We start from the raw sequence: 12601 nt of genomic DNA on the forward strand, positions 1-12601 counted from the left end.
CTGAATGTTCACGTATGTGTCTATTTGAAATTCAATTAACCTATTTGTAAAAGTATAAATATCTGGATAAGCAGAGTAAAATGTCTTGTTGAATCTAATATGAAAATACGTACAGGCATTAATTAGTTATACGCTGCAAGCTTTTCTGTTTTAGCTGCCAAGATTGAAGGAGGATAGGTGACGTCATCGTCTACATAGCTGTCTACTAAATAGTCACAAAAGTTATCTAGTCTTTCATCTTGTATCATCAGACACAAAATAGTCGCCAACCTCATGTGAGTTTAAAAATGGTAGACTGAATACAAGTTTTAACCATCTGCCGATTTCAGAATCAAGTTTATATTTCTATATTTTTTAATCTGACGAAGGCAACATTGACTTAGGTGGAATCTACATCCAATGACATTGGCCTCACTCCATATAAGATTTATTGCAGCATGGATAGCACTTATAAACAAATGTGTTCAAGGGCTAATGCTTTATGTTGAACTGCTGCGTAGCTATCCGTCCAAGTCAGTCTAACTCAGGGGTCGTCAGCACAGAGCACCCTGGGGGTAGCGTCTCTTACCCGCGGAGAACACAGTGCACCATGGAGAACTCGTAGCTGCTAGCGGGTATGCGCTCTGTCTCTTCCTGCTACACGACGGGGCACACAGGACGGCTCCGCTTACCCTTTGCACATTTCAGCGAGTGCTGACGACTCACTGGTCTAACTCAAACGTACTTCTCTAATTCCATTACAAGCTGCGTAAGTCAATTGTGGTTGTCATCCGTAACATTGGTTGACATTGCTTTCGATTTATATGTCGTTTATTAAAAAAATAGCCCGAGTTATGCTGTGTGTGTAGTTTACATTCGATCCTTACCACCTAGGCTTTGTTGTGTGTGCAGATTACATACCACAAGTGTGTAACAAAGGTATGGAAAAAAATATACCTGGAAAGTGTGTTTAGTTTACCTCCGCCCGTTTGCACACAGATCCATCAAAACTGGTTTGAGACGAACTCCAGCATGCATGTAAGTTGATGGTGCCTACAGTGAACATTTTGTTTGGAGATTGTATACTGTTTGATGTTTTGGTAAGTTGTTAACATATGCAGTAGAAAGTTGTCAAATTAAATACAAAATTCTTGAATTGAAATTCATGTGGGGTTAAATTCCCAGCTTTGTTTTTTATTATTGATTATTTTACGACGCTTTATCAACTGCTAAGTTTATCTAGCGTCCATCTTTGTTAGTGTAAATCAGCCGTCGGCAGAAATGTCATCGCGATGCCTGTTGCTAAGTGACGTTGCAGGGGGCAGACAAGGAATACACATTCCCCCTTCCAACTAACCCTTTGCAGGTACATTGTACAAGTAGCTACCAGTGGCGTAACATATAGCTGGTTAAGCATGGCTCTGTCCAAAGGTAGGAAACGTGTATTTAAAGAAGAATAGGAGGAGACGTATTTTTCTTGTGCTTATGGAAACAATAGTATAGGTTTATTGTGCTCGAAAGTTTTAAAGGGCATTTATCAACACAATTTATTTTAAACGTCATTAAAATGTAGCCTGCCATGAAGAGCATCAGAAGATCACAGGTATTTATGAACATTTTAAATCCAAACTATAGTATGAAGGGCAATAGCAAAATGTAGTAGATATGTACGATATGGTGCGATCATTCATTACAATGATAGATATCTGGAAATCAAGTATGAGGGAAAAACAGTTCCATCATTTCCCATGCTTACAATCTCTTTCTGATATTTCTGTATCAAATTGAAATAATTATGCTCACATAAATTTAAAATCAGAATTTCAACAACGGAGATTTGGTGATTTTAAAAATATTGCAAATCATTCCTTAATTTTTGCGAATCCTTTGACCACAAACGTAAGGGTTAAGCCAGAAATGCAAATAGTAGCTGATTTACAGAGTGATACATATTTACAAACACTGTGCAAAGATGTGTGGTTTAAATTTCTTTAAAATTCTGTCTACGGAAAAATATGCTTTCTTTAGGTTATTTGCCTTCAATATAGCGGCAGTATGTTTGGTTCCACTTACAGTTTAATCGGTCATTTGTAAAACCACATGAATCACAGAAAATAAGTTTCAAGAAAAATAGAAAAAGCTATCTATATCTGATGGATTTTATGTTAGTTCTGTGAAATTTTTACATGATGACCATACTTTAGTATGTCTGATTACAAAAGCATTGTACCTTAATTATCTCATTTCATAACATCTTAAAATATTTTTTAAGTTCTTGGACTCGTGTTGTTTTAACAAGTACCAATAAGAACAACTCAAGTATCCTGTTACAATATGTAGTGTTTGTTGCAGTGTGAAATACATTATTATAAAGTACAGTTTTCAATCAATTTATATTTTTATGTTCACTTAAGATTCGAAATGGTTCATTTCATTCACAAATTAAATACAAAATATCATAGCCGATTTGAAAAAAAAGTTATTTCCGAGTAATTCATTTTCAAAGCAATGTGTCACATGTTTAATGGAAATGTATGAGTACACGCATATCTTTAGTTAACAATAAGTAAATAACATAAATTACATATTATTCCTTAAAAAAAATGGCGTTTCTTGCTTTGGGATCTCTTTTCTGGGACGTTTCCTCTTTTCATCAAGCACTTCTACAATTTTTGGAAGTACAAAACTTGCTCATTTTTGCTTTCAAATGATGCAGTTTTGTTAAAAATTTCTATTCTATCTGGTACAGGTATTTTCATAGAACACTGTTCCTTGCACATGAAAGCAACAAAAATGACAATATTATCTGTGCCATGTTTCTGATCATAACTCTACATAATTTCAAATGCTTCTCGTTGACAGAAACAAAAACGAGATCTCGTGACAATGTAACATATTCCCATCAAAACTTCACACCGATAACATAAATTAAACAGTTGTATTGTACTTAGATGCATGGATCTCCTTGCTTCCTTGCAACTATATTATTCCCTCTGTGAGAGACCCTTCTCTTTGCAATGCTTTATCCTCTCTTTTATACACATCTCTGATAATGGCGCCTTTTTGCGTATTTTTTCTTCTACAGAACTCTTGGAACTACACTCACTGTCTAATATCTTGACAAAGAAGTGCATGGTAGCAAATGAATCACGGGTGTATCATGGCGTTATTCGTTAAAACCATATGAGTCCGGGACTGATGTTGTTTTGAAAGGAACTCAATATTTTATAGACTCCTTAGTAATGATCGGACTTATGTTGTTTCAACTGGAAATGATGCGTCTACCCGTAGTGCTTGCTACAGTACCAGTAACTTATTTTCGTAAAAATGTGGACACGTGTGGTTTTACAAATGATCGATTCAGCTGTGAACATTTCTTTTTTCAAAATTGAAACTTGCAAAATCAAAACAAAGATCGCGGCTGAAAGACGAAAGTTTATTCGTTATCTTAAGATAGGCTACTTGTGACATAAGCTTAGAATTCTGTGGCACCGTGAAAGTTACGGTAGGCCTACAGTAAATATGAAGTTTGTGATGGCTGCACGCCACCGATGTCCGAGCGGGCCCTCAACCTTACCCACAACCATGCGACGTCATGTGTATTGCTGGTTGCATTGCCTGATGTCATCGTAAGTACAATTCTGCCGATGGCTGGTGTACATTAACATGTAATGAATATTGATAAGAGATAACAAATCAGAACTGGTCACTTGTATTTCTCGTTGTTAAATTATATACTAGTTATTTATATCAAATTGTAATTTCTGAAAGTAATACTTTCTGTAAAAATGTGTATACACAATTTTACTTTGTAGGCCTATAGTTTTGTTATGTCGTATTGTATTGTATTGTATTGTATTGTATTGTATTGTATTGTATTGTATTGTATTGTATTGTATTGTATTGTATTGTATTGGATTTACATTCCTTGGTATTCGTACATCGCTTCACAGCTACAATATTGAACATGTAAAAAGAAACCTTAATAGTGTTAAAGTCTTAATTCGTAATCACAGAATAGTTGAAGTATATACTGAAGGGTTTTACAATATAGCCTACTAGTAATGATACTTACTAAAGTGACACCAAACTTTTCCCTTGCATTTTAACTATGTTCTGATTGTACCTATACAGTGTAAAATATTACCATGGCAACAAAACTTACCATAGTATAGTCAAAAAAAACAAGGTACAATAAAAATGCAAGGAAAAAGTTTTTGATGTCACTGTAGAAGACAGAAATATTCATGCAGTGTTGTTGAATGTCATAAATTATTCTACAGAATGGAAGGCGTGAGAAATTAAGTACTGGTACTTCTTTAATTTGGCCCTAAATAATCTATGTTTTGAGTTTGATTTTTTATATCCATAGGGAAGCTATTAAAAATGTTTACTCCCACATAACGCACTTCTTTTCGATAGCATGATAGATTTGCCGATGGAGTATGAAAGCCATTTTGACGTTACAATATTTTCACAATCATATAAAGCCTTGGTTTTTCTGAACCGACGCGACGTGCGTGGTGCGAGGCCCGCCTCGCACAAATCCGGACTACACGAGAGATAGTGAGTGGTTTCTATAGCTGCGAGATGCGAGGTCTGCGCACCTCGCAACCATAGAAACCACTCACTATCTCTCGTGTAGTCCGGATTTGTGCGAGACGGGCCTCGCACCCCGCACGTCGCATGCGTCGGTTCAGAAAAACCAAGGTTTAAGAGGAAGCCACCGGCGTGGCTCAGTCAGTTAAGGAGCTTGTCTGCCGGTCTGATGTTGCGCTCGGGCGTGGGTTCGATCCCAGCTCGGGCTGACTACCTGGTTGAGTTTTTTCCGAGGTTTTCCCCAACCGTAAGGTGAATGCCAGGTAATCTATAGCGAATCCTCGGCCTCATCTCGCTATCACCAATACCATCGACGTTAAATAACCTAGTAGTTGATACAGCGTCGTTAAATAACCAACTAAAAAATAAGAGAAAGTTTATTAATGAAAAGTATACTGACAAGCCATGGGCATTATTTGTAGATTTTTTTTAAATGGTCCTACACGATTTCCTGGATTTGGCACCTACTATTATTCTAATTACTCTTTTTTTTGTAGTAGGAATATACTGTTACCACAGTCTAGTGTATACAGTCACGAAACTCAATACGTAGTAAATTGCATCCATAGATAGTTGCTAACCACTAGGTTCGCTAATATCGCCTCATTACAGACAATGCGAAATAGTATGGGCACAGTCTATTGTTCCTAGCACCCTCACAACTTAAGCTTCGTGACTGTGTATACTAGACTGTGCTGTTACTATCTGTAGAATTTCCCCAGAATATTATTCCAAAACTCATTATCGGGTGGAAGTATGGAAAGTATATTGTTTCTAAGGTATTAATATTTACAATATCTTGCATAGTTCTAATAGCGAAATATGCTGAATTTAGTTTGAAGGCAGTTTCTTTAATATGATATATGATATGATATGATATATATTTCCAGTTTAATATTGGCTATTATCGATTTTTAAGCTAAGACCCACGGTCGACCAATGACGTTATAGTTACTTACCGGTCGACAGCCACTCCAGTACAGAGCTCGAGAGGTAATTTTACCTGAGGCTCTGCTCAACGGCGCTGTTGTAAGATGAAGTGTAAATTACAGATCTTTAGACCGAATGAATCAATTTTTTTACCAAAAAAACTATATTAGGGATTGTGTGTTTATTTCGATGTATTCTATTGATCCTTTAAATCTGCGTAGGCCTACTTACATTACTTCCGCTTTCTATATGAAAACAAAATTAGGAATTGAACATCTAGTCTTAATGATACGATCCGTGATTTAATCACAGCTGGCTACTTTACAATACGTATACACTTACAAGTAATTGTACCTTTTCCCTTGTCTCACATTAGAGGTTAATGCATGTATTTCTCTGTAATAAATTAGAATGAACAGATGAAGAGTACAGGGAAAAATCTGATAAGTCACGTCAAATTTCCTCATAGCCAAAGTTTAACCAGCCAACTAATTTAAACATTACCATCTGAAGACAACGGGGGAAAGCGTGGTACAGTACGATTATTTAGTCCTGACATTGGCCGGAGATGTGCGCTTGGGTCAGGAGAGTCCATTTAGTTACTCCAAGGGGTGTTTGGGTTAGTCATTCGCTTGCCTTCGGAGCGATCGGATGCGGTAGAGCGTTATGTTTCCAGTATAGTTAAGCTGTACTGCATTCCTTTACAGACCGGTCGCCCTTATCCCTACTTCGGAGCTCTCCCCACTACTCCTATTACTTCACCTCTTTCGCTTCGCTTCGCTGAGCTGTCAGGACTAAATAATCTGCTATAAATCCAAAATTATCGTACTCCTTTCCGTATAGAATCTAGTGACACATCAAACTCCATCTCTACAAAAAATGACACCTGTTTTTTTTTCCTGAACCCTTCATACAGTATGTTTTGTATACAAACTCTGTTTACGTTGGTATAAGGGGAACTACTTTCATAGGGGGTGCAATTAGACAAAATTAGTAACTTTTCTCCTGTCTAACATGTTTTTATAAAATTTTTCACAGTAGTTTCAGGTAGCATATATGTTTTGTATACAAACTCTGATTAAGAGAAACTGCTTCTTTTAGGGGGGATGGTGCATTTAGACAAAATTAGTAACTTTTCTCCTGTGCAACAGATTTTCATGAAAATTTATACAGTAGTTACAGACTACATATTTGTTTTATATACAAACTCTGATAACATTCATGAAAGAGGAATTGCCGCTTATAGGAGGGTGTATTTACACAAAATCAACAACTTTTGTGTGTAGGATGTTTTAATTTGGAAAGTGAGATTTCTATATTAATCATTTTCTTTTCTTAATATTTCCGCACACTATATTGCTTCACAAATTGTAATCTTATTGGGTGGCAATATCTCGTGAAGAATATTCATTAATTTTTGCCGAAGTATATTTTCAGTGGATTTTGTTTTGGTTACCAATCTCAATGCAGCCACAAATGTTAGTAACATCAGTCCGTCGGAATCAAGTCTTCGAAAAATGCTTGCTTATAAAGGGAATGTTTGGAACTACCGTCAAACCCCCATTTATGAATCATTTGAGATTAATAGTTATTGTCTCTCTTTATTGCACTAGGCATGACTTTAGTTTATTATGTATATGTATATATACATACATAGTCCTACGTTCAACTGCTATAGCCAACAATTTTTGTATTCCTACCTCTGCTGAGACGTAGATGGGAGGATAATATTAAAATGGATTTGATGGAAGTAGGATATGATGGTAGGGACTGGATTTCTCTTACTCAGGGTATGGACTAATGGCGGGCTTATGTGAGGGCGGCAATGGACCTCTGGGTTCCTTAAAAGCCATAAGTAAGTAAATTTTGTTTACATTTTTGTGGATTGGACCAGTTTGGCCTTTGAATGCCTCAAATAAATAAAGATAAGTGAGAAGTTGTTACATAGCTTGGTATTGTAGTGTTAATAGTTTTCTAGCCACCTTATTAGCTCAGGCGACAGCGTGTTTGCCTACTGATCCGGAGTTGTGATAGGGCGTGGATTCGATTTGTGCTTGGGTTGGCAAGCTGGTGGGTTTTTCCGAAGATTTTTCCAAATATAAGGTGAATTTCAGCTCATCGCATAGCCAATCCTCGGCCTTGTCTCGCTATCACCAATTCTATCCACGCTGAATAAGCTAGTAGTTTATATAGGCCTACAGCTTTGTTAAATAATCGACTAAAATGACAGATATCCACGAAGCACCATTCTACTCTCTTCTCTCATTCAGATAAGTATAAGCGCCTTCTCGAGTCGCAGACTTGTCGTTGTGACTGTGATTCCGGATGTGTAAGCAGGAGGAGTTGAATATATTAAACATTTATGAGATTTGTTGAAAGCCAATGAGAACAATTTCAAAGAGTTTGGCCGCACGCTAACGCCTCCTGTATTTCCTGCGATATGCAAATGAACATTTAAGCCATCACACGTAGCTAACAGAATGGAATATTTTAAGTGGTTTAGGACCTCCCACTGTCACTGGAGAGCATTTCGGTTGTAAGGGGTTACATAAATTTCGTGTTGCTGAAGCTCAGTATCAAATTACTTGACACCTTAGGAGGATTTTAAGTAGGTTATTTTACGACGCTTTATCAACTGCTGTAGTTATCTAGCGCCTGAATGATAAGGTAGGCCTAATAATGCCGGCGAAATGAGTCCAGGGTCCAGCGTCGCATGTTACTCAGCATATGGTCTTAATGATTTGAGGGAAAACCCCGGAAAAACCTCAAACAGGTAACAGGCCCCAACCAGAATTTGAACCCGGGCCCACTTATTTCGCGATCAGGCGTGCTAACCGCTGTTCTACGGCGGTGAACTTTAGGAGGGATTTGGACATGTGTATAAATAACAATGCAAGAGGTTATGTTCAAACTATTATGTTACAGACGTACTATAATAAAGCACGATTTTACTTAATGATACGAAGTTGCGTAAGTTCTATTAGATATTTTGTTCTTTTTCGGCTCCATCACTTTCCAAAATTTAGTCCTAAGTTGAACATTCAGAAGTTGCTGAGATGAACGTAGTTTTTATTACGAAGAAAGTGTTATTTCTGTTGGAGAAAACGAGGAGAAAATCCAACCAATCTGGAGTTGAACTCACTCCCCAGCACAGCTACGAGTCACTATGCACACGCATCTAACGCACGAGCTACGTCGATGTTGGTATGTTATGTTACTGATTCTATTACTAATTCTTGGAAAAAATCTGTATTTTATGTTTTTATCCAAATTTTTATAACGGTAGTCCATTAAAATTAAGTTCAGTGGCCATGATTGTTTTACTTTTGTGTTTTCTTATGGTCTGAGGTTTCATGGCATATGTCACATAACAATGGTCTTGCTAAAATACTGTAGGATTTGATTCTTGTATATTTATGGATTTTAAAAGTTTTTTTTTTTGAATGGATTCCAATAATTCCCATTGAAATGTTACAATTTCTTTTTTGTAGTACCGGTATGTCAATAGTACAGTAAACATAATAGTTTAAATATTTAAGTAAAGGGACAACATTTTATTTTTATTAACATTTCTAATATTAACCTGGCTATACGTTTGGATTAACGGTTGAGAACCGGAAACACCGTTAGCTACCCCCTTCCACGACTGGAGTTCGATGATACTGGCGTAAAATATAAACAAATCACTTTACTAGGAATAGGACGGAAGAAAAGTAGTTCATCCACTTACATAAACTAGGAAATATCACGAATTTGAGTTTGATAATTTTCGATAGGTTTTGTTTAATAAAAATACAGTACTGTATTAACAATAAGTGTTTTTACTCACGAACTGAGCTTTCCATGCGGACGTATTCATTATGCAGTGTATACGAGTATTATACAGTCTACAGCACATTAGCGTACAATATAGAGAATGAAGTTAAATTAAAAAATAATCATAATATGGATACTTAAACACATTTTTGAAAATGGTAGCCGTTCATTTCGATACAGACATCAGTTCTTTTATGCATATTATCGCACTATAGACTATTGTACCTAAATTTCAATTACCAGTTTCGTTCTTCGTACTAGTAACTCATGTTGAAATAATTCTGTACCTACTCTATAAAAGAGTACCTTACGTACTGTTAATTCAATCTTCACTTCTGTCTGATCCGAAAAGATAAATTTACTCAGACATGCTATCTACTGTCCGTCCAAGTGGTTTTTTCGCAGGGTCGTAGAAAGGGGGGAAATCACGTGACAGTTAATTACTTAACAAGTCGTTTTGTTTAAGTTATTTTAAATAGTTGTATAATATTACTTAGACGTACAATTAATGTTTTCAGAAAAGAGCTAAGACAGCCCAGCCACTAGCCTTTACAGAGGGGCGAGCAGAAGCGGGTGGGGGAAACCGGGATGCGACGTAGGCAAACGGACGACAGTACCTGTGCAAAAATATGATTCAATATTTAAAGCTCTTTTGTCACTGGAAAGCGCGAACATATTTCTGGAACATACTATACTCACTAGCTCGTACTGTTTACTATGACCGTAAGGCGAATTTGACTGCATACGCGGCCTTGGTTCTGTATGGAGGACGGTTGGAAGTTAACTAGTAGAGGGGGTGGGAGTGAAGTACATTAAAAAATCAGGTACAATAAAAATTGAAGTAAAAATAAAATGATGTCTCTGTATACTATGTTTTTCTATTCATTGGTATGTCAAATACCAATGAACTAAAGAAAACAAATGCAAATATTTTGACACGTGATTGATAAAATACATACGAACCTGAAGTTCCACTGCCTATTTTTCCTTATTCTGACTGGTTTTTTTTAAGTAATTAGAAGTTATTCGAGCTAGCATATTTTTAGAAAGAAAGCGAAGTTTCAAACTGCCTACGAGATTAGACTTTCAGTAATTCTCGTTTGTCTGTTATTTCATTGCTTAATTCTTCTTCGATCCCAAATGGATTGTATGTTCTTAATTGTGGAGTCAAAAACTTTTTATTTTGCGGTATATGAATCATATCTTCTTTTTCCCTCTAGTTTCCTTATTTTTGTACATTTATGATTCTTCCACTTTTCTTTCGCGTTATCGGTTTCCCTTCTTATTTCACTATTTAGTTTCCTATAGTTTCTTCTACCTTCTTCTGTGTTGATGTTTTTTTCCACTTTTTCCTTTCCTCAATCTTCTCCAAAATTTTTCCTGTGACCCAAGATTCCTTAATAATCACACCTTTTCTGTATCCTGTTGTTTCTTCGACTGTTATTTCAGTGTTGCTTTTAGACGAGTCCAGTATTATTTTCAGGTGTGTATTCTAATTCGGTGACTTTCTGTTGAAAATTTGCTTCAAATTTTATTATTTTCTCTTTATTCTTCAGTTTTTTCATGTATAATTTCGTCACCTATCTTCCTCTTTTCTTCTTCAGACGAATATCTACTTCGCCTGTCATTAAAATATAATCTTAGTTAATATCCGCTCCTGTTAGAGTCTGCATTTTTAAGCAACTTCGAAATAATATTTCCTGTACCAGTAGCCGGAAAGTTAGTCTATTTGAAATCCGCTTTCTCACCTTGGGCATGTCCACGTGTGTTTTGGAATTGGAGGCTTCATATATATATATATATATATATATATATATATATATATATATACACACACCACACCTGTGGAGTAACGGTTAGCGCATCTGGCAGCGAAACCAGGTGGCCCGGGTTCGATTCCCGGTCGGGGCAAGCTATTTGGTTGAGGTTTTTTTCCGGGGTTTTCCTTCAACCCAATGTGAGCAAATGTTGGGTAACTTTCGGTGCTGGATCCCGGACTCATTTCATCGGCATTATCACCATCTTTTTCAGACGGTAAATAACCTAAGATGTTGATAAAGCGTCCTAAAATAACCTACTAAATAAAATTATATATATGAGGCCTCGCCGTCCTCATTGAATAGTCAAATGTAGATACCTATTATTGGAGAAAAATTTGTTTCGGCACCGGGAATCGAATCTGAGGTCCTAGGTTCGATTCACGGAGCCGGAACGAATTTGTTTCTATCCTCTGATTGAGGTTCTGGCTGATATGTAAGTTACGTCTATTATCAGGCAGTACATCTCACTTGAAGATATGTGTCAGAGGAAGAACAATTGTTCGTACGCATCTGCAGTCTGACTAGTGTAATGTGTAGCTAGTCGGCGGTGTATGCAATGGAGGGGGGAAAGGAACTGGCCAACCTACCCTATTATCTCCTGGCCTAGTTGCCTCATAAGTGTGCCTTATTAGTGTCACTTGTGGGGTTTAGACCTGTCTTCGAACAGTTGAGTAAACAAAACAAACAACAATAGGTGTTCTTATTTTATGTTATTGGAATAATACACAGAGGGTTGTTTCCGATGTCTGATAAAGAATTTGAACGACGTCATGTGCGCCAGGAATCACACAGACAGCTGAATTGCAGCGAGAGGTGACAGACCAGTAGTAAGTGATTTCATAATCAGAGTGCACGGTGTATCACAATAGCAATTCCCAAGAAAATCGAGCCTTTTTGGGAGGGGTACATAACAACTCTTTCCGATGCCAAGTAAAGTTACGTGAAAATCATAGGAGCTTGTAAAAAACGTGGCTTCGTTATTTCCAAGAAAGGCATCTTTTGTGTACCTAATAAGACTGCCAAAGTTCGGATGGGATTAATTTCAGAGTGGAAAAAGGAAGAAAATCCACCCCGCTCACAAGTCGCCGCACCCCACGAGATGATACAAATTAATTCCTTTCGAGCTTTATCAATCTTTTAAGTACACAGAAGATGCGTTTCTTGGAAACCTCGTTCATTGCAGGCTTCCTTTATTTTCACTTAACTCTACTTGGCATCGAAAAGGGTTGTTATGTACCCCTCCCAAAAATGCTCGATTTTCTTGGGAATTTCTGCTGAGAGTCGCTGTGCACTCTATGAGATCACTCAATACTGGTCTGTCACCTGGCGCCACAGTTCAGCTGCCTCAAATTCGTTATCAGAGATCGGAAACAAGCCTGTATTTTCAACAATCACGCTATTCCTTTTACGCAAATTCATAAAGATTCTCCTCTGTTCTTTCTTTTACCAATCCATAT

This window comes from Periplaneta americana, chromosome 10 (assembly GCF_040183065.1).
Source record: "Periplaneta americana isolate PAMFEO1 chromosome 10, P.americana_PAMFEO1_priV1, whole genome shotgun sequence".
Taxonomy (NCBI): domain Eukaryota; kingdom Metazoa; phylum Arthropoda; class Insecta; order Blattodea; family Blattidae; genus Periplaneta; species Periplaneta americana.